Source organism: Lepidothrix coronata, unplaced genomic scaffold (genome assembly GCF_001604755.1).
Source record: "Lepidothrix coronata isolate B3197 unplaced genomic scaffold, Lepidothrix_coronata-1.0 Scaffold226, whole genome shotgun sequence".
In the NCBI taxonomy this organism is placed as follows: Eukaryota; Metazoa; Chordata; class Aves; order Passeriformes; family Pipridae; genus Lepidothrix; species Lepidothrix coronata.
Window position 1 is genome coordinate 306262 of NW_016690406.1, and position 20316 is coordinate 326577.

At 40.0% G+C, this 20316-nt stretch overlaps 1 protein-coding gene across 14 annotated transcripts in view; it reads left to right on the plus strand.

Moving 5' to 3' along the window:
- Positions 1–20316, plus strand: part of ZBTB20 (zinc finger and BTB domain containing 20) — a 468555-nt gene that overhangs the window by 304909 nt on the left and 143330 nt on the right. For 10 of the 14 annotated variants that reach the window (XM_017833966.1, XM_017833967.1, XM_017833961.1 and 7 more), the window contains one exon: positions 1933–2038. The gene's annotated coding sequence lies outside the window, so the exon portion shown is untranslated. The remainder of the gene's footprint in view (positions 1–1932; positions 2039–20316) is intronic. The other 4 variants (XM_017833960.1, XM_017833963.1, XM_017833973.1 and 1 more) reach the window with 1 other exon arrangement.

Sequence of the window (20316 nt, forward strand, 5' to 3'; positions counted from 1 at the left end):
TTGGAACATAGATCACAAGACTGGACTATCTAGTTGTCTGGTTTTGTGTGTATAAACTCTGATTAGTTGTACAATGAAAAGGCATCCCCCCCCCCACGGCACCATGCTGTACAATAGCGTTTGATTAGCAGTGTGTTGCAACCATAGGTCATATTTTCCTCCTCATCTTGATACTGGAAATTAGCTGCTGTAGGAGGGACAAACACTGTTGTTACTGCATGCTGAAAATCATTAAACACACAGGTTACAGTAGGTTGTATACAATATACAGTGAGAGAGGATTCCTACGCCAAGGCATGGAGAGTCTACATAGGCAGAAAAGCTGGAGGAGAATTAACATCGCGGAGGATGGATGCACTGTGCCCGTGATTTTCCAAGAGGACTGTGGCAGACCCAGTCCACTGACCTTGGTTGGTATTTGCCTTCCCCTGGCTGAGGCCAGTGGTCCTATCCTTTGTAACCGTGGCCAGGTGTTTTCCACTGAAATGATTTTTCAGTGAAAATCCTTTTTCTTGAAATGAAAATTTTCTTTGGGAATAAACGTTTTACCCAAGAAAAGTCAAAATAAATATTTCCCAAATGCTGGTTCTGGAGGATTCTGTACTCTTTTTTCTTTTTCCCCCTCCTTTTTCTGGGTACTTGATGGAAAGTTTCTATTTTGATTATCTGAGAGTTGTATTTTTGTGGAAACACTTTCTCATGGGGAAAAAAGACCCACTTGGCTGGGGATTTTTTATTCCAACTCAGGAATAGAACATTTTGGGGCCCCTTTCCCTCAAGTGATTATATGTGCATGATAAGATAGGTCCATTTTTAATTCAGCTCAGTCTTTCTTAGTATAGATAATTGCATACAATTTAATCACGTGATTCTCATCTTCTGTAGGCAAATTAGTATGCACTAATTTCTGATATAGTTTTACAGTTATTGGGGCAAAACAGAGTTCTTGCTGATCACTGGGATTCCACTTTTCTGCGCACTGGTGACTGTGGAGCCATTTTGATTACTAGCAGATGTATTGAAGTCATTCTCATTACGTCTGCATCTGTGGAGAACACTGACTTTCGTTTTCTTGCTTTAATCGGAAAAGCGTAGTTTCACTGACTGTTCTCTTAGTAGTTACTGAGAGTTGCTTTGAAGAACTCTTATTTTATGAAAAGGCATTGAGAATTCTGTCACAGTAAGCATCTCTAGACAGTCTTTACCTACTCTTGACTACTATTTTGAAGATGCACATTGCCAGTTATCTGTGGAAAGTATCAAAGTATGCTTTCTCGGTTCTGAAAAGCACACTTTAGACTACTGCTCTCTATTATTTGTAGTATTCCATAGCCTACACTTGTCCTCAGGGAACAGTGGCATCAGTTGAACATATTGGGTGTGATTTTTTGAAGTATGCAGTTACCCACATTCGGTTCCTTCTGTATGCAGTGTGTGTTAACACTACCTTCAACAAAGGCAGAGTTAGGCCTATGCAGAAGACTGTAAAAACCAAAAAATGAAACCCACCTCTTGCACCCTGGGCTATTTGCAGGCAAGAACATATGTTGGGAGTGCTTCTGCTGCTTTGCAGGGTGTTTGTTGGAGGGGCTTAGGCTGCTGTCTGAGTAATGGAGTAGTTAATGTTGCCCTTTATCATATGTTTTCAAAGTATTCTATCTCTTGAAAAGAAATGTAAAAATTATTCTCTGTATCAAATAAACCAAAAAAAAAAAAAAGCCAAACCCACAGCCAGCCTCTTAGATTAAGCTGTTCCAAGGTTTTGTTTATTTATTTCCTTATACTAAAGCCAGTACTTTGTATTTTGTTTTTCTCAGAGGTAGTCACTAGGTACAGTTTATTATTTATGTAAAACTTACAATTTTATTTTCTTTTTCTTCTCTCCCTTTACTTTTCCCTTTCCTGACATCTCCATTGCATGTTGATGTGAAGAGCAGCAGCGGTTGGCAGTTTTCCTCAACTTTGCAAGAGAGAGAGAGAGTTGGTTGGAATGAAACCTTGCTCTCCATACATCCTGCTTGAGATGCAGCATTGAAAGGTATAATAATCTCATTTTCTGTCTTGAATCCAGAGCTGAAAACCACAAACAGGTAGAAATCTCAGTGCCAAACCACCTGTTGAGTCACAGACAAAAAGCCCTTGGCAATACTGTTCTCACTGTATCCAGTTGGAACAGTTACATGGCTGATTCCCACAGTATCTGTCCGTACCTGCAAGTTTGGTAAAGAGGCTAATTCATTTGAGAGGATTTGGATTGAAATTTAGGTAAAGTTAGCATGGAAAAGAACCTTCTGATATTAGCCTTGCTTTTTGCCTAGAGTAGCATACATCACTGATATAATTTGGTTCAGCATTGAAAATACCAATCCTGAAGTCACACACTGTGCATTATAGAGCAAAATGAGATTTGTTGAAACAGCTTTGTGTGGAGAGTCCAGTTTTGCAATAGTATGATATCCTAGAGGTCAGAATTGAGGTGACTGGATGAAACTGTGAAGACAGAAGTTGTTAAATAGCCTACTAGTATCATCAATACTTCATCTTTTGAAAGTGTTACAATTCAGAAAGTCGCTTGAAATCAAGTTAAAATGTTATCCTTGAACCGCTACACATATGCTCCCTGTGACATATGCATTACAAAAACAGCCACTGTGTGTTGATATGGCATTAAAATTTTGGACTCCACCCACAAAAATTAATAACATTCTTGAAATAAGAGTGATGTAGGATGCTGACACATTTAAGCCCATATGTTCTTGGACTTGTGTCCTCCAGTGCATGAAAGAACTAGAAATCCCAGATACTCTATTTTTTCTTATTTCCTGTAAAGCCATGCTGGGAAAGTAGGAAAATGTAAGTGATGGCAGGCTGGCAGGCTTTGGACCATGAATAGTTGAACCCTATTTTATATTTTTATGTGCTCTTATCTGTTGTATTCTGTTAGTGGTACTAGTTGACTTCCATGGGTTTGTAGACACATAATTTAGAACAGATTTGGGCCACACTATTTATATTCATGCCGATTGCTTCATGTTTGTGAAACAATTATTTCCTGTGGATCTGTAGCATTGTCCAGTGTTGTGAAATGCTTTCGTATGTATATATGACTGGTTAAAACATGAAATGTGTTTTGAAGCAACATGACAAAGAACAGTAAAAGCTGCACAGTAACTGAGTATACTTGGCTGTCCATATAATGTCCAATTAATGTGGTTACTGTGCTCTGAAGCCTTTCCAAGGCTGAATAAGACATGCTGTGGCCTTGTAAAAGACAGTTTTTCCCTGAATTTTCTTAAGATTTCCGTTACAGATGCTACAATGGCATGAGGACACTGTAATCTGTATCTTTAGTAGCAGTAACAATGCAGGGTGTGAAGTATATCCCCAAAATCCGAAGGTGTGAATTCTAACCCATCCGCAAGCTGCGTGTGAGAATTCTATACAGTAAAACCTAATTCTGTGCTGAAGAGGAACACTGTGAACACCCAGAGTAAAACAGAGGATGTTCTGTTCTCTACTGCACTATCTTGAGCCAAACTTGGGATCTAAAAGCCAAGCGAGGTTCTTTCATCACCAGTCATGAAGATGCTTTAAGTCAGATTGTCCCCTCAGGCTATATTTTGACAATGTAGTAAATTGAGCTTTGGGAACTTTCTACCAGATCGAGAACTCTGTCACCTCAAAATGCAAAGCACGGATCCATTATAAATTCTCTGATGCAGTTTTTTAAATATATTTTGATGTGTTGACTTTTACCAGCAAGCTCCATGCCTTATCTGATACCTTTTGTTCCCTGCTGCTAATGTTAACACATATAAGGGCTGGCAGAAATGTGATCTCATGCCCTCACACGATCCAGGTGAAGTCTGTACTGTGAAGTTATCTGTTAGTGCAGTCTCTTAAAGTTTCAATGTTTAAGCACCATCAACTCAGTTACTCCTCTGCATTTTGTTGTCTTCCTATTCTTCACTTGGTACTGGAAGGTGGCACAGGCATCAGGAAGTACAAAATTTGATTTATGTTGCAAGTGGGATCAGAAAATGTCTTTGATTTTGTATATGTGTGTCAACACTTCCAATTTGGTGAACTGTGTAGAAAAGAGTGAAAAAAGCTAAGTCTTGTTTCTTGCACAGAGTGAAGACAGGGTGCTACAGGGAAACTACATGGGCAAATTCCTTTTTACCTAAACTCTAGAGAGGCTAATGAAAAGGCAAACCTTCAGAGTTTTGATTTGAGGATGAATTTGGCCAGTATTAAAACTCATCTAAAATTCTTATTGTTTTCTTTTGCCTTCCTCTCCTTTGCTTTTCTGTTTTGTGTGATGAATATATCATGTCCACATTCCGTGACTGGAGCTTTGTGCTTTAAAAGCCACATTGTCACAATGACTGTCTTTACTAAATTATATTCCAGAATTTTTCCAGGGAGTTTGTAGTTTGGAAAGCTGCTTGCAAAAGTTTCAATTTCAGAAATGTTCTGTACTTGAATGCATATGGTTTCCTTGACCTTGATGGGCCAAGATGATTCTCGATCTGATTATCTTGGTCTCTGGAAGGAAGAATAGGGGAAGAGGAGGGAAGAACTTTATAGTGAGATTGTTGGCACTGCTGTGTTTAAAATGTATTGTTTCCTGGAGTCTTGAGAAGTTTTCAATTTGTTTTCCTTCCCTCTCTGACCTAATTAATTTTCAGGGATATCCCCAGGGATGTAATTTATAAGACAAATGAATTACATTAAAAGTTGCTGTCATGGTATAAACCCCCTTGTTTAAGGTAAATTTAATATGTTTCTGTATTCTTTCCATCTATAAATAGTGATCTACCAATGATGGTCTTTTTTCTTTATTTTTCACAAAATTTTAGATGTGTAGTATCTTGTTGTCAGTATTGAAAATACTAAAAAATTGGAAATTTGGAAGGAGAAATAATACTATAATTCATCTGTGACTAGCAAAAACCTTCTGAAGTAGCATGACCTGAAAGGTAGGGCTTTTTCCTTTGACTTTTTTGTCTTTAAAAATAGATTTATGTAGAAAAGAGTCAAATAATAACTAGTATACAAGTTTACTCACCAATTTTCAGCTTACTGTGAGATAAAAACATTTGCCCTCAAGAAAGGAGTTTTAGGAAGGAAAAGCACATACCACTTTCATGTTCTGTTCAGGACTGTCCCAACTGCAGTGTTTGTATTTGTGAAGCTGTTTAACCTTTTGAAGCCCGTGGGTCTTTGTGCTGTCTTTTCATGCAACCTTTTTTTAATATCCATGCAACCTACTGACTTCACTAAGATAATAGACACATTAAAACATTTACCTTGGGCTTCCAAGACTGTGCATTCTTTTCTGAAGGATTAAGGAGATACAAGGAATAATTGCTGTTCCTGGTAAAAGCTGTGGGCGTTTCGAGAGGAGGAGCAAGTCTCATGTAAATTCATGCCAAAATACAAATTTGGAATTTATTTGGGTCCCAAAATTTTCCATTAGCATTGCAGCTAGGTCCTTATTCCTAAGGTTGGATAGTGGCACTGTCTTTCCTTTTCCATAGAGAATGAAATGCAGAAAATAGCTTAAATGGGGATAAAACAAAGTATGGTGCATCTTCAACAATTTTTGATTAGATGGAATAATCCAAGGAAGAGAACTTCTTTTGTAAGAACGTGCTAAACATAGCAAAACATCCCAACATTAGCTCAGCAGAATATCCAAGCCAGTGTTTAAAGTTCAGCTTGTGCTCCAGTGCAGCGCTGACATGGAGTGCCTGTGCCCTGGCATGGACTTCTGTGGCCAGGTCCCAGCAGCCAGGTCCCAGCAGCTCACTCACACCCTGACCAGGATTTGGGGAGGATCTTCTAGTAAGTGTGAGGCACTGCTGAGCTGGGAAGTTTGCCTCAGGAGATGACAGCAGGGAAAGGGTGTTGTGCAGGGAACTTATTTTGAAACACTGGATGCACTTTTTTTAGTTTTCTATTTCTATCCTGTGTTCCCGGCTTTTCTAAAGGAATCCTAAGTAATTTCGAAACTAAATTACTTCACTAGCAGTTTTGTGGCCCTCGTGAATACAACAAGCCTTACACTCTCTCTGTATCACTTTTTCTTGGGGTGCTTGACAGTCCTACGGCATTTTAAAAATGTTCCTTCTACATTCAGACAGGATATTTCTTTAGTTAAAGATAAGGTTCAGAGGCAAATATAAAATAGTTATTTATTTTAGGTCTGCACTAACACTGCCTTTTTTTTTCTTTTTCTTTTTTCTTTTTTTTTCTGAGATCATAAGTTATTTTCCTTTCTTTAGACAGATTATAGAGAACATGGTGCTATCCCACAGTCACCAGCTTCAGTTTTAAAATGGATCAAGTTTAGGTTCTGACATAATTGGCAGAGTACCATCGTTTTTCTACCCCTCCCTCAATCTGGGCCATAATTGTGGATATCCTGTGGACTGCAGCCCAGAGACTGCCAGTACTGGGAGCATACGGAAGGGAAGAGATGATGGCAATAGCTTTGTAGCTTGACCTGACATTTGCATTGTTTCTCAGCTGCTAAGTGTGGTGAGGGGAGCAGAGGGTTTGGCATGAACTGTAAGAAATTGGCCACGATTTGGAGGAGTAATCTCACCTACCTGGCTCAGATGTTATTAGTAGGTGCTGTTTGCACTTTGAAAAAAACTAACACAAGGTGTATTTTAAATAAAGAGAAAGAAAGCAAATAGATAAAGTCATACTCTAGGTAATTCCACTGCTTGCAATGAAGTTGCACTGGGGATAGATATTGACCCCATAAAATCCCTGGGTCACAGACAGCCTTATGACAGACCCTGATAGCTTTGTGAAGACAGATTATGTCAAACCCTCAAATTTGGAAACATAGCAATTCCTCTGTAGTAAGATTGCAAATGAACACCCATTTGGAGATTGCCAACATTATCACAGTTTGTCAGGGTGATCTCACAGCCCACAAAGCGCCGTAAGAGATTGCTTTACAAGTTCTGAAAGATTAGAGCGTTGAAGTATGTGACACCGAATGATGCTTTGATGCCTGGCTTTGTCAGTCAGCCAGACAAATAAATAATATCCAGTGTTTTTATTAGTGTAAAGCATAACAGGTAATGGAAATGTATGGAGAAACACTTTCTTGTCACAGCTACACGGAGTACAGAAATGTAGGCTAAAAGAAATTGGGATGTGTTGGTGTCAAATCCTTGTGTCTGCGTGGGTCAGTAACTGTAGCACAGCAGTTATTGCCATTTCAGCAGGTAGTAGTTTAAAGCATTAGAATTGTTGCATGGCTAAATGAAACAGCAGAAATAATTTGGCAGTCTTGGATTTTGGTCACCTAGTGAAGCATGAAAACATATATTCTGGTAAAATAAGGATGGCTGACAAGGAGGAAAGGGCCTGGGCTGCAGAAACCGCGGGTTCCTGTCATGGGTTACAAGAGAAAGAAATGTAGATGTACACTTAGAAAGTGTCATGGAATTAAACAGTAGAAGAAGATAAAGTCCTACATTTCTTCATGGCCTGGAATTGTGGAAAAGCTTTTGGGTAATATGGCATGCTCAGATTTTTGTTGAGAGTTTCAGGTCTCTTAAAACTTAAGAGATTGAAAAAATAATAAGAGATTGTGAAAATAATCTACAAGCATGGGATTTGCTGTTACCACTGAACTTTAAAGGGTACCCTTGGTCTGAAAACCATTTGTGGAGTTTCGGATGAAAGCCATTCACACTGGTAAAGAGTTCCAAACAAAGCAAATGTGTTAATCTTTGTGCTTTGATAGAAAATATTGGTATATTTTTGCATATACCAGTGTTCCACCAAAGATCAGCCATGGATCTGATATATGTCAATTTTCAGCCTCTAAACTTTGTGGAATAGAAGATCTAAGATGCCCATTTGTTGCACTTCTTACAGAGCCAGTAAGTTGTAGAAATGTCAGATGAGCTACAAACTTCTGCATCTCTGATCTACCTGTTGTTAGAAGACTATCATCTGCAGCTCTCTCTTACCAGGAGAGTAAATCATAATTTGTCCCTGACCCTGGAGACCTTCTGCCTCTTCTGCCCCTTTCTCCATCCTTATAGCAGCAGAGTACTCCCGGGTACCAAAGCGTTAGTTAATAATTGCTTACACAAACCTGGAGAAGCTTGGATGAAAGACCCTGTGTGAGGGCATAGAATTATTATGACTATTATTAACTGAATTCCTAAACCTAGACAATGTATTTGCACATGTAAGTAATTATGATGCACTTCAAGGCATTCTGTTTATAATGCTTTGTAATGCTTTGCTCTCCATTTCCTACAAATCAAATTACTCAGGGATAGATTTGATTTCCACATCATTTTGAAAATATTTTCTTTTTCTTTTTTTAATTTCCTTTGTATTAATTTTTTTCAAAGTTCAAAACACAACCAACTGTGACTAAATGCATAAACCCAAACAAAAACCCCCTAAAGTATAACAAAATTAAAGACAGCCTAAGATGATATGCAGCAAACAATGTAAATCATACCTAACAAACATGGTTGTAATAATATACCTTATCCATGTCTGATCCACTAATAACAAATACTTATTCAGAGAACAAATAACTCATTCTTTTTCTGAGAGAAAGAGGCAAGACCCAAATTCAAATTATATCTTACAGTCTAAACAAATATGAAAAACCTGCCAAATCTTCTTATAGAAATCCCAACAATCTTGTATTTTCTTGGTATCTTTTGGGAATAAGGAGATTGGGAGGAGGGGGAAGAAAGGCCAGCTTTTACTGGAAATGTGTGTCCTGCTCCTGTAGCTTTTCCCTGAGAAGTCCTTGCTGCCTTCTGTTGAAAGGTTTCTGTTGTGGGTACTGGATTCAAACCAAAACCTGAAAGTACAGCTTAGGGTTGTTTTTAATAATTAGTGATTTTTCCTCTCCCTTATGAAAAGTTTCTTAAGAGTGTTGAGTTGACAAGCAGATTACAAATGATAACTCTGGTCAGTTTATAAATGCCATTACAGGAATAAAGACCGTTACTAGAAATTAATGAATGCTTTCCTTTCTCCATCATGTCAGAAAAGGTTTTTGACATCTTCACATTTCCTTTATGGTTAAATAAACAATTACTGTTTACTTAACAGAATAGCATCATCCTCCTTGTCCTACACTGTGAGTATATCACCATCTAGGCCCCTGCACCCTTCCCTCCCTTTCGTGAAGTTAGTCCTGTTCAGTTTAGTTCTGGGCCACAAGTTGCCATCAGTGTGGTTAATGTGCCTTAAAAATGTGACTCAAGTATAGCTGGTACAGTATCATGTTTCAGCGTGTGAGATCCCAGTTGGAAGGACTACTTTCCAAAGCTGGAAAAGGCAGATGTTAGGTATCTTGGAAGCTGTGGCACACCTTACATGCCACACAATGCACATCTGTCATTTGTGCTCAGGTCCTGATTCAGCTGGCTGCAATGCCAGCTTTGCCACTTGCCCCTGTCAGTGTGCAAGGAGTTCTGGCCTCACTGCCTGCTAGTCAGAGCTCATGTCTAATGGCTTTTAAAGAAAGTGAGAAATATTTGCCCTCTCACATTAGAGACTTAGGGGTAGAAAACAACAGTCTGTCTCATGCTCCTCACTCCTCCTCTGTGGGCTACGGTCCTTGTGGGGAGAAGAAACTCAGTCCTTTGCTCATCTGAGCTGGTGAAACTGCTGCCTTGTAGGGGCTCTGTGCTAGGAGGTGTAGCAGTGTGCTTCTGTGTGTCTTTTGATTTTGCCTTGAGGCCTCTTGTTATTCAGCAGCCCCCTCAACTCCTTGCCTGCTCCTCTCCCACTCCCCCAACATGTCCCTTTAGCTGCTGATCTACCCAAAATGCTCCCCTGCTGCCCCTTGCCTGGGGTGGTCCCTCAGGGTGCAGGCAGCAGCAGGGGTGGAGGAGAGCAGGGTTGGCCAGACAAAGAGCACCGCTCCAGTGGCTGTGTGAAGGAGAGCAGTGGTATGCTCACACTGAGCCATACTGCTACTGCTGGTAATGGGCTCTGTGCCCCTTCCCCAGCCTTACACCCAGTCCTACACAGTGACCCATCATATCTATATGTCAGAGAGAGGATTGAGCAGCCCAACAGTGATCAGTGCCACAAGGACCCAGGTGGCTGATTTGTGTTGGAAACGTGAGGCTTTTTTTCACATATATTCTCAATATCTGTATAAATACCTGAATCATCTTGGAATCTGCTATTCTCCTTGCCTGGGGAGTTATGGTCATGAATTTTGAAGTTTCTAGGTGATACTTCTTCTCAACCATTGTTACTTGAAGTTTAAAAGGCACCTCTGGCTGAATCCAGGCTGCTTCTTGAAAGACCCACTGTCTAGTACATACAGTTACCATGTGAATACATCAAAAACAAATGGGAGATGAGTAGGATGACTAGAGTGATGTAAGGTAAGGAACCATTGTTAGAGCTTCTCCTATTGTATTTTTTATCGTGAACTTCGGTTTAAATTCTGTCAACAGCAATTTGTATTTAAAACCAAAGCCATAGAAATTTCTCAAGATCATAGCTGAGAAATGTGCCTTAAAAATATGACTCAAGTATAGCTGCTACAGTATCCTATTTCAGCGTGTGAGATCCCAGATTACTGCTATTTAAGTTTTTTTCTCTGTTTAAGTTGTTTTCTTTTTTATTGGGGAATACGTGATTCCACAATCATGATTTCCAGTGAAGATGTTTTCTTCCCAGCCCAAAAAATGAACCTTATTAGCTGGAATGTAAAATGAAAGAGAGAAATGGCTGTGCCAGCTGCAAAAACAGAGATCCCACATTCAGATACAGACCAATCCCCTAGCAGTGGGCAAACAGCGTTCACTCCCTTCTGAGTACCAGGGAGAAAATCTTAATGCACTTTGTGTGTATTCTCTCTGAGATTCTTATTAAATGTCAGATACCAGGCCCTTTTCCCCCATGCATCTGTATAAAGTCCTGTCAGGGGAAAGAAGGATTTAGGTAAAGGGAGGATGTTTATAGCACATGTTCTGAGGGGCTGTGTAGAGCAAATTGACTTCTGTGATAGATGGACTTAGGAATGAAATGGGGTAACAGGAGAAAAAAAAGATAAATTCATTCATGTGTAGGCAGAACTTCAAAGGTGAGAATTAGATTATATTATTTCTTTTCATAGTAAAGTTGTCTGTTTCATGAAACAATATCATAGATATTTAGCCTGAATTGTTTTCATAAGAATGCATTTCCATTTCCAAAGAGACAAAGAACCTAGGACATGGTTTAGGGATTGGAGAGAATGTATGTCAGTAACATCTGAGTAACTACTCTTTACATTGCAATGAAAATTAAATTTGTGGTACTGGTGTAATTCTTTAATTGAGAGATGTGAAGCTTACAGTGCCTGTCATTTAGTAGGGCTCTGCTTTAGTCAAATTGGCCAAACTATCAGAGAAAATTAGGCTACTGAATTTAAATCTTTAACCTCTTGTTTTTAGCATTGCAGCACATCACTTCACTGCCCTGTAGCCCAAGAACTACTCAAAGTATGGTTCATAACTTGAACTGGTGGTGTGCTGATCCAGAGCTGCACTGTGACACTTCCAGTTAATCTTTCTGGATAAGGATAGTAATTAAAATGTCTCTGTTGAGATGTAGTGTATTGTCCTGTGCTTACATCTCTCTCAACCTGTCCTTGATTCTAGTTGTTTAAATGGTTTTGGATTTTAACCTTGTTGGATCTTCCCTTTAAAATTTCCCTTCATTTAGTCAGTGTGGAAATGATGTCTCTACTAGAGCCCCACATGGTTTTTCACTTGTGTCTGCTTTTTGAATTCTCACCAGCAAGAGGTTGCATGCATAAGATTTGTTCAAGGAGGTTGTATTCATTTTCAGGAGACATGTCTCCTGTTGCACTGTGATAACATGGACAAGTTAAAGTTGCATTTATTCTGCAAGAGCTTAATTCTGTAGCTCCTACTGGCAGAACATCTATAGTCTATGTAAGTCGAAAGGGTTTGCTTATGCGTTGGAAGACTGTGGTGAGGCCATAAGATGCAGGACCTCCTCTATTGCACAGCCCAAATAGTGCATTGTCCCCAGAGGGTGGCAATAGCAGATGTTTGTGAATGGCAAGACCAAGCAAAATAATTCTCAGCAGAAATTTCACTTCATTGTGCTGAAAGGAAGCGAAGTACCATTTTTTGATACCACTGAAGAGTTTTACATTCTGTTGTGTTACGGATAGAGAAGAATAGTAAAGCAGCTTCTACTTGGCATGTTATCCATGCAGCCACCAGTTATAGGGAATTCAGTCACGCACAGTGCCTTCACACCAGGGAAAGTAAACCTCTGTGATACGTAGCATAGTCATCAAACCCTCTGCATGCACATCTAATCTGTGCAGCCATTTCCTGGGTTATGGTCTAGTATGAATACAGGTATACATTACTGCTTCCCATAATAGTGCCAGTGGACAGCAAAAATAGACAGACAAAGTCTTAGGAAGGCAGGAAAAGAAACACGCACATGTTCTTCATCTCTCTGTGCAGTCACCATGTATCAAAAGTACAGATATGATGATACATCATATGTCAGGGGGAAAAAACTAGACTACACCCCATGCAGCCATCACACCTGAAAATAGACATAAAATGTTAAGTCAATATGAATACACAGCTCCTAACAGCCTAATAGAATAGATCACACCACAGCCAGGTACATCTGTTCTCAGCACTAACCATTATCATTAGCTTAAAACACTTAAAATCACTGAGCTTCCTCAGGTCTGGGGACAGATTATAGCACGAAGAATCTGCTAAATAGATTTAGCAATGTAGCAAGCAGGGACCTTGACTACATTAAAACGATACATTTTGCATCTCAAAGGCTGTAGGCTATTTTCAGAGGAACAGTCTGAATGAAGAATGACACTAACACTGGATAGCAATTTCTTTATCACTGCTTAAATACGGAGCTTGAAACCCTTGGACAAACAATTGTGCCAAACTGGAAAACAATTTTTCTGTGAAAAATCAGGCCTGCCTTGTATGGCAAGTCATCAACCATCCTGTGTTCTCGTCAGACTTCTGCACAGGCTCCAAAGACCTAACTGTGACTGGACTTCAGACTGTGTGGCTGACAAAAGAAGAATCAAATCTCTCTCATGTATGAAAAGAAACAGAAGAAATAGTATACTTCTCTCTGTCTCTCTGTGTTCACATGCTGGTATCTGACTGCTGTGAAATATGAGATGCAGGTTCTTGCAGAGACCGTCAAGTCATGAAAGCTTCAGAGGAAGTTTCAAAAGCAAACAAACAAAAAAGCAGTTTGATATACATGCAGCAGTGACTACTAAGGTGGTGCACTGCTTCTTGTATAAGACTTGATCTGAAGGAGCTGATGAGGAAGGTATGTGACTGATTCAGTGCCTGGCTCTTAAAAGAACGGGAAGTGGAGATAGGACATTATGACCATGATAGAAATAAACATATGAAATACTATTTTTGATGATGAAAAGTGTCTGAAAGATGGAATAAAAGGCATGTATGTTTTGTATGTTAGCTGAGAACAGGTCCAAAGAAATAGGTAAAGGTTTAGCCTGTACTCTCATACTTCTTGTCAGGAAATTCTTTGAACTTTATGAATGACCACAAAGGACAAGTACCTCTGACAGAACTTCACTATGTGGTTCCATATATCTTCACCCAGACTTAGAGTTCTTCAAGAATACTTCAGCTCTTAAGAGAAAAAGCATGGAAGGCCATCCTGTTTTTAATCAAGCTTACTCTTTTTTTCTGTCTTCAACAGAGAGCTGAAATCCCATCTTCCACAGTGTCATCTTTTCCATATCTCCCCTCATCTTTTCTCATGCCCCAAATTTCTGAGGCATTAAGACCAACAGGAGTTGTGTGTTTCCCCACAACTGAGCAGGCTGGGTGTGTGGCCTGGTGCCAACATGGGAACCTCATTCACTGTTCTGATAAGGTGAAATGTCTTTGTTGTTCACCACTTTGACCTGCAGTTTGATAAGCTGTTTTTCCTGTGTCTGAAAGGCCACATAATCTTCCCTTGCAAGGTCCTGAGAATGCTTCCTGGGGAAAGAATCCTTGCCTTCAGAGTACCCACATAACCTGCACACAGTGTATGGAGGTCCCCAGAAAGCTGCTGTCAACAGCCACGCTTCTCTGGCACAGTCTCTCTGTGCTAAAGGACAATCTGTAATTTTCTCGGGAGGCAGTCTGAATCCATGCAGTTAATTTCCTGAGGAACTGGTGGTTAGTACATACCTTACCACTCCCTGCTTCCTACGGTAAGTTTATTGCTTTCACCGTGTCTTCTTACATATAAATACAGACCATCAAGCACATGAGAAAGCTCCTACCAAAACAGGAAACCATATGGCACCCACTTCTGTCTTTGGAGAAAGGAAGGAGTCATTCATGGTAGGTATGTTGGATGGCATATTCAAAGCAATATCTGGATGATGCTCTCGTAGCATGGCCATGGTCAGGGAATGAAAACCTGAGTAGAATAGGTGAATACCGTGGACCCTGGCAGGTGGAAAGGACAGCTTATGACAAGAAATAACTCATGGTACATGCCTGTTCATTCAGCCTCAGAATGGGGATAGGTGGGATATAATCTTTTTAAGAAAAAAACAACTAATAAAGTTGCCAAGAACAGATATTTTATAATCTGTGCTAAATCTCTGCTGGAAAACATGAACAGCAATGAAACTGAGAAGACACTAAAAGAAATTCGGGGCAAAGTGCCAGACGCCCAGACGGAAGCAGAATGTGGACCAAAAAGCTTGCGACAATTGGGTAATTATGGTTTATGAATTTCAGCTTTAATCTGTAGTTCAGTGAGTCCTGATTAAATATCTGTTAAACACAATTAAAGTTTGTTTTTGTATTTCACCGTCTTGATCAGAATAATTAGAGACTGCGTGTTTCATGTCAAAAGTAGCAAGAGGAATTTTAGTGAATGAACATCGTTTTTAAAAGCCATTTGTAGCACCAGCTGTTGGCATTATTTTATATTTTAGTGTTATCAGCATAAAGATGGGTCCTCTCAATGCTGAATGCTTTCCAGCGGGGCTAAGATTCTGGGAAAGGCGTGATACAGTAGGAACTGTGCCGGGCCGTGGGGCTACGCAGGGAGCCCCGAGTGGGACTCTCTCACTACAACGTTAGACTGTGCGCTTGAGCGGTGCAGGGTGAGAAGTGCTGTGAACGGGTCATGTAGCGCCCAGCCTGCGCTTCTGTGCCAAAGATGTTTTAGATAGCAAGTGCGATGAGTGATAGGAAGGATCATTGGAAAGGGCACATATCTGATGAGCTGCATTTGGATTCTCTCATCGCAGTGTCTTATCAGAAGCTCCGGGTGTCCCCAGGGTTAGGTGTTAGAGTGTTAGCCCGGAATGATTATTGTGGTAGCGTTACGAGTGCTCTTGGGAAGGAACCCTTAAACTGTGCTGCTGGTGCCTTAGCAAGGGCAACAGGCTGCAGTGATAGCCCTATGCAGTTACTGAAAAGGATGGGCATGCCCATGCCAGCTGCTGCAAGTACTACATGTGTTCATTTCTATCAGAAGCAGTTTTATTTAAGTGAGGAGAGGGGGTAAAGTCTTCTAAGTTGTGCCTCTAAAGAATAGGAAATAGTGTGGTGGAGGAAAAGCAGGATAGTTTTAAATAAAGGAAAGGCACACTGAGATACAGCTCCCATCGATGGAGCTAATTTTTTTTTTTTCAAGAACCTGAAATGTGTCTGAATGTCACCTGAATGTAGTTAGGATGTATATATAAATCCAGGGAGTGGGGGTGGGAAGGGACAGGGAAGGATGTGTGCACATGTGTATGGCTGACCTGTTTTTAGCCTTCATCTGTCTCTTTATACCAGCAAAAATGAATCTTCAGTCGCACTTAGTGGTGCCTGAGGAGAGGGAATAAATCTCAAATATCATAAGCTAAAAATTGAAAATATCTACTAAAGAGACTTGAAAGACAGTGCCAGTTTCTCCTTTTGAGAATGTGTTTTGCTGCTCTGTGTTTAGTTTACTTCAAATTGTATAGTTTCTTTGGCCTTTTCAGCTTCAGCATCTTTTCTGAGTGTCGAAGGAGAAATGCAAGTGTCCTATGCAGGGGAGACAGTCTCCAAGCACAGGGCTGAAACCGCAGTCCTACTGAGTAGTCATCCATTAGTAACAGCTCTCAGTCACCAGTGGCCTTGTGGAAGGTCTACGTGGCTCATTATCATCCTGCAGAACCACTTCATTTGCTGGCAGCTTAATGATTCAGTAAGAGAGTTGTTCAGTAAGCATAACTCAAAACTCAAGAAAGGTGTTAGCTTATATAATATAGTTCCTTTTTTTTTTTTTTTTGTAACACTGGTCGGTTTCTTTGTGTTGCTTTTACCTACCTTTCCAGCTAAGAGAGGAAAAATAGTGCCAGAGAAAATGGAATTTCTAAATTAACCCTCCAATGAAACTATAGATCTGTTAATTCCTAAGTGAAATCAAGGTTAATGGTGAAAGAGTTGAACAGAACTTAAAAATCAAAGATACTTTGGAAGACAACATCAAAGGCATATCAAAATATGGTGGTCTTTTTATAAGCTGCAAGCCCTGAAGAGATGGTGCCCCTAATAGAGCTGAGGGAGAAAGGATCAAAGCGATGATCACATGAGTCTTTAAAGTAAAAAGAATATGTGGAGTGAATCTATGAAGAGACAGGTTTTGGATGAAACTTACATAGCGCTGGGATCATTTATCGCATCTTGAAGCCCCGGTACAGTACAAATGATCAGATTTCACCAGGGAAGGAGGGAAAGAATATTCGATTCAGAAATAGGAAAACTAAGACCAAGCGTCTATCTGTGGCATAACAATATCCATGTTTAAATGTGTGTATATTTACATATATATATAAACAAATACTTTTTTAAAGTGTATATTTTATGAATTTTAGCCATGACCACTTTCTTCAAGTGAAATATATTCTGGTGAAACAAAAGACATCGGTGGTATTTGGTTGAGTGTATGATTTTTTATTTTTGCATCATAAAGTTACAAGGAGAAGAGAAATGGAGTTAGGGCTTTTCTGTTATCTTCTGTTGCATTTCTGAATTACTCTGGTTTTCCCTTGGAACCAGCTGTTTAAGTATATCTCATCAAATGGCTGAGCTTGTCCAAATCCACTACCCTTATGTCTGAGATTAAAAAAAAACAGGGCAGTGTGTAGGTCTTAATACGACTTGCTTTATATGGGGGTGGGGATGGAAATGGAAATACTGATTTATAATTCAGTGTGTGTAGGCCTTTCACAAAGTGTATACATACAAGACCAGTGAAAAAAGGAGCTATTTCTTCTTTTGGCAAAGGTTTACGTAGTTTTTCCAAGGAGTTTTATACTATGCCTGAGGGTCATTTCTCTTTTAAAGAAGCACTGACAGCTGTGATGAATGGCATTACCTGGGAAGAGGGAATATCTAGATGTTTAAACAGATCAGGTTTCTTCTTATGGAAGAGTAAACATTAGGTCACAAATCTGACTGTTCTACTTTCATGGACAATCAGGATCAATTCTACGCTACTTAAATGTGAACTGGAAAGGCTTAAGTATAGCTGCATGCTGACATTAACAGAGGAGGGTAGTTTATAACCTGTGTACGTTGTCACAGCTATCCTTTTACATGAAGTCATGGATGAATGCCATGTGCCCATGTTGAGTTGCCTCCTTGTCAGCAGGCAAGATTGCCCGTCCATCACTATTATCTACAACGAGGCTCATTACCTGCCAGCCAGTAAACATCTCACTCTTACCATCTGCAGTGAATTACAAAGTGACTGGAAGAATCAGGATCAGTTTGCCTTGCAAAATGATTGTCAAATTCATTTTCATCTTTGGAGGCCCTTTGGAAATGGGAAAGATGGTGACTGAGATGGGAAAAAGGATGATGTCCATTACCCTCAGCCATACAATCTGACTGATGCTATTCTTACATGCCTTCCATTTTACCAAGTGTAGGTGCCTTGAAATTTTCACAGCATGCAAGTGAAATCATATCTTTTATTCTTGACTGGCTGTATCATTTGTGATAAATAGTGGTGCCATTTTCACATGAGTGGACAATGTCTTCTTTCGTTTAGGAAAGATTTTTTTTTTAATAAAAACATTAATTGTACTCAGTACAAAGGCATCTCCTATTGGCAAAGTTGATGTCCAGCCCATCAGTGATGCATTTAGAAAGGAGGAGTAGCGTATTATAGTAATTTTTGCTGTTAGCATTTTGCCAGTCAGTGGGGTTTTTTTTAAAGCTTCCAGGTAGCTTGACAATTATTGTAAACCTTGGTATCACTGCATGGGCATACAGTGAATTCTGAGCATCTGCTCTAGAGAAGATAGAGTATATTTCATAGAGCAGTTAAAGGAAAACATAAAATAAGTGGGGCAAATCAAGAATTTGTGAATGCTTGGTATAGGGTCTGTTGGTAATGTACAGATAGATGAGACGTCCTGCTGTTGGTACTGGGAAGGCAGACAGAGTCAGTGTTAGGAAACAAAGGCCATTCTAATGGCTCTTCCCTTTGGCTTTCAGGACACACCAACATAGTGCAGAACCTGGCTCTGGGCTTGAGTGTCAGTCCTTTCTTTTTGGCCTCTCTCTCTCAGCAAAATTCAGAGTTTAAAAAAAAAATTGAAAAATAGAGTGATATGTGTTTGGTATGTCAGCCAATGGCCACATGTGCAGTGAGGAAATTTTCTCGGAGAGCTCCCAAAGCTCATAATCATTGTGCAAGACATAATTATACTCTTTAGAAATCCAGATCGGTCCACAGTAAGGGGAGGATGGGAGGGAATGTTACAGACGGATTTTAACAAGTGTATGTGTCTCCTTTCTGCAACAATTTTGGTCTTAAGTGCACTTGGCTAAATTCTCATTCTCCCCCGGGAGGGTTACTGGAGGGATTTCCAGGCTTTTCTGTCTGCCTGCAGCAGGCTCATGGGGAGCAAACACGCTGACTACCATTCTTTGCACCTGCTTCAGAGAGGGGCAGCGTACACTCCCAGATGCTTGCCTCAGGGTGCCAGCAGGAGCGGGGGGAATAGGAGGAGGCTGGCATTGCACTTCAACAGACAGTCATCCCCCTTGGGAGTCCGGAGATGCCAGTGGGCATGATGCACCCAGGACTTTGGAGCTGAGCAAGTGCTAATGACACTGTTTTACCTGATCCCAGTCAGATAAATAAAGAGGTTCAGATAAGAAAGCTCTCCTGAACCCTTTCTTCACTCTCATAATGCTTCAGGAATAGCTGGTATTTAGCTCTCTGTAAGAGAAGAGCTTTGTGCTCTTTTGTAGAGAGCAAAATCAATTAAAATGGAGAGCAACCCTGATTTTTGACTGGGTTTAACCATTGCTTATCTGACCTAATCATTTTTTTTTTGCCTTTGTCTTTTTTTTTGTTGCTGTTTTTGGAGAACCTGTTTAGATCCTTTGAATTGTAAACATTATTTGCTAAGGGAAACAATTTCCTGAACAGTTATTTTTTCCATAAAACAAGGATTCAAAATGGCCTGCCAACCCAATTTTTGGTTATACCCAGACATCTGACTGACTAGGCATTTTCTATATTTTGAAACTGGAACAAATGCTTTAATGAAGTAAATGAACAATACTAAAGTAAATGAACAATAATTTCTGAACTCTTTAAGTAAATGGAAATTTTGCCTCAGGCAAATAATGTCTGGAGCTTCAGAGGCACCCGTGCTTTATACAGAAAGAAAATAGATTGCAGTTATTTCTGTAGCATGAAGGGATGATCTGATACCTAGAACCAGATAGGGAATTGCTGCATGATGGACAGTGTAGCCTCTCTGGATCGTACCTCGATATTCAGGATGAAAGATGAATGTCAGCCCTTACAGCAGTGTTTTATATGTTGTGTTTGGCAACACGTTCGTACTGTTGTCACTTTTCCCATTTACAGAAACTCTGCAATGGAGGGATCTAGTTGTTGTATGCCAGATTATCAAAAGCATTTAGATGTTTAAAGATGTCATTGATTGCCTGAAGGTATTTTCAAGAGCACATTAGCAGGTTAGGGGCGTTCCTTTGGCACTGGATGCCTTTTAGAATTCTGGTTGCTGCCTGCTGTTACGTTTGATTATAACAATTTCTCTAAAGATCTTTGTTGCCACCTCCAAGGCTTGCCAGCTTGCCCACCGGAGTTGTGAGTGCCCTCTAGGCTTCTCCTATATGAAACCTGTGAGGGGGTGATATGGCCCCAGTCTACTTCTCTCAAAGTACCGAGAAGTATGTAAGTATTGAGAAGAAGGTGTAAATAAGA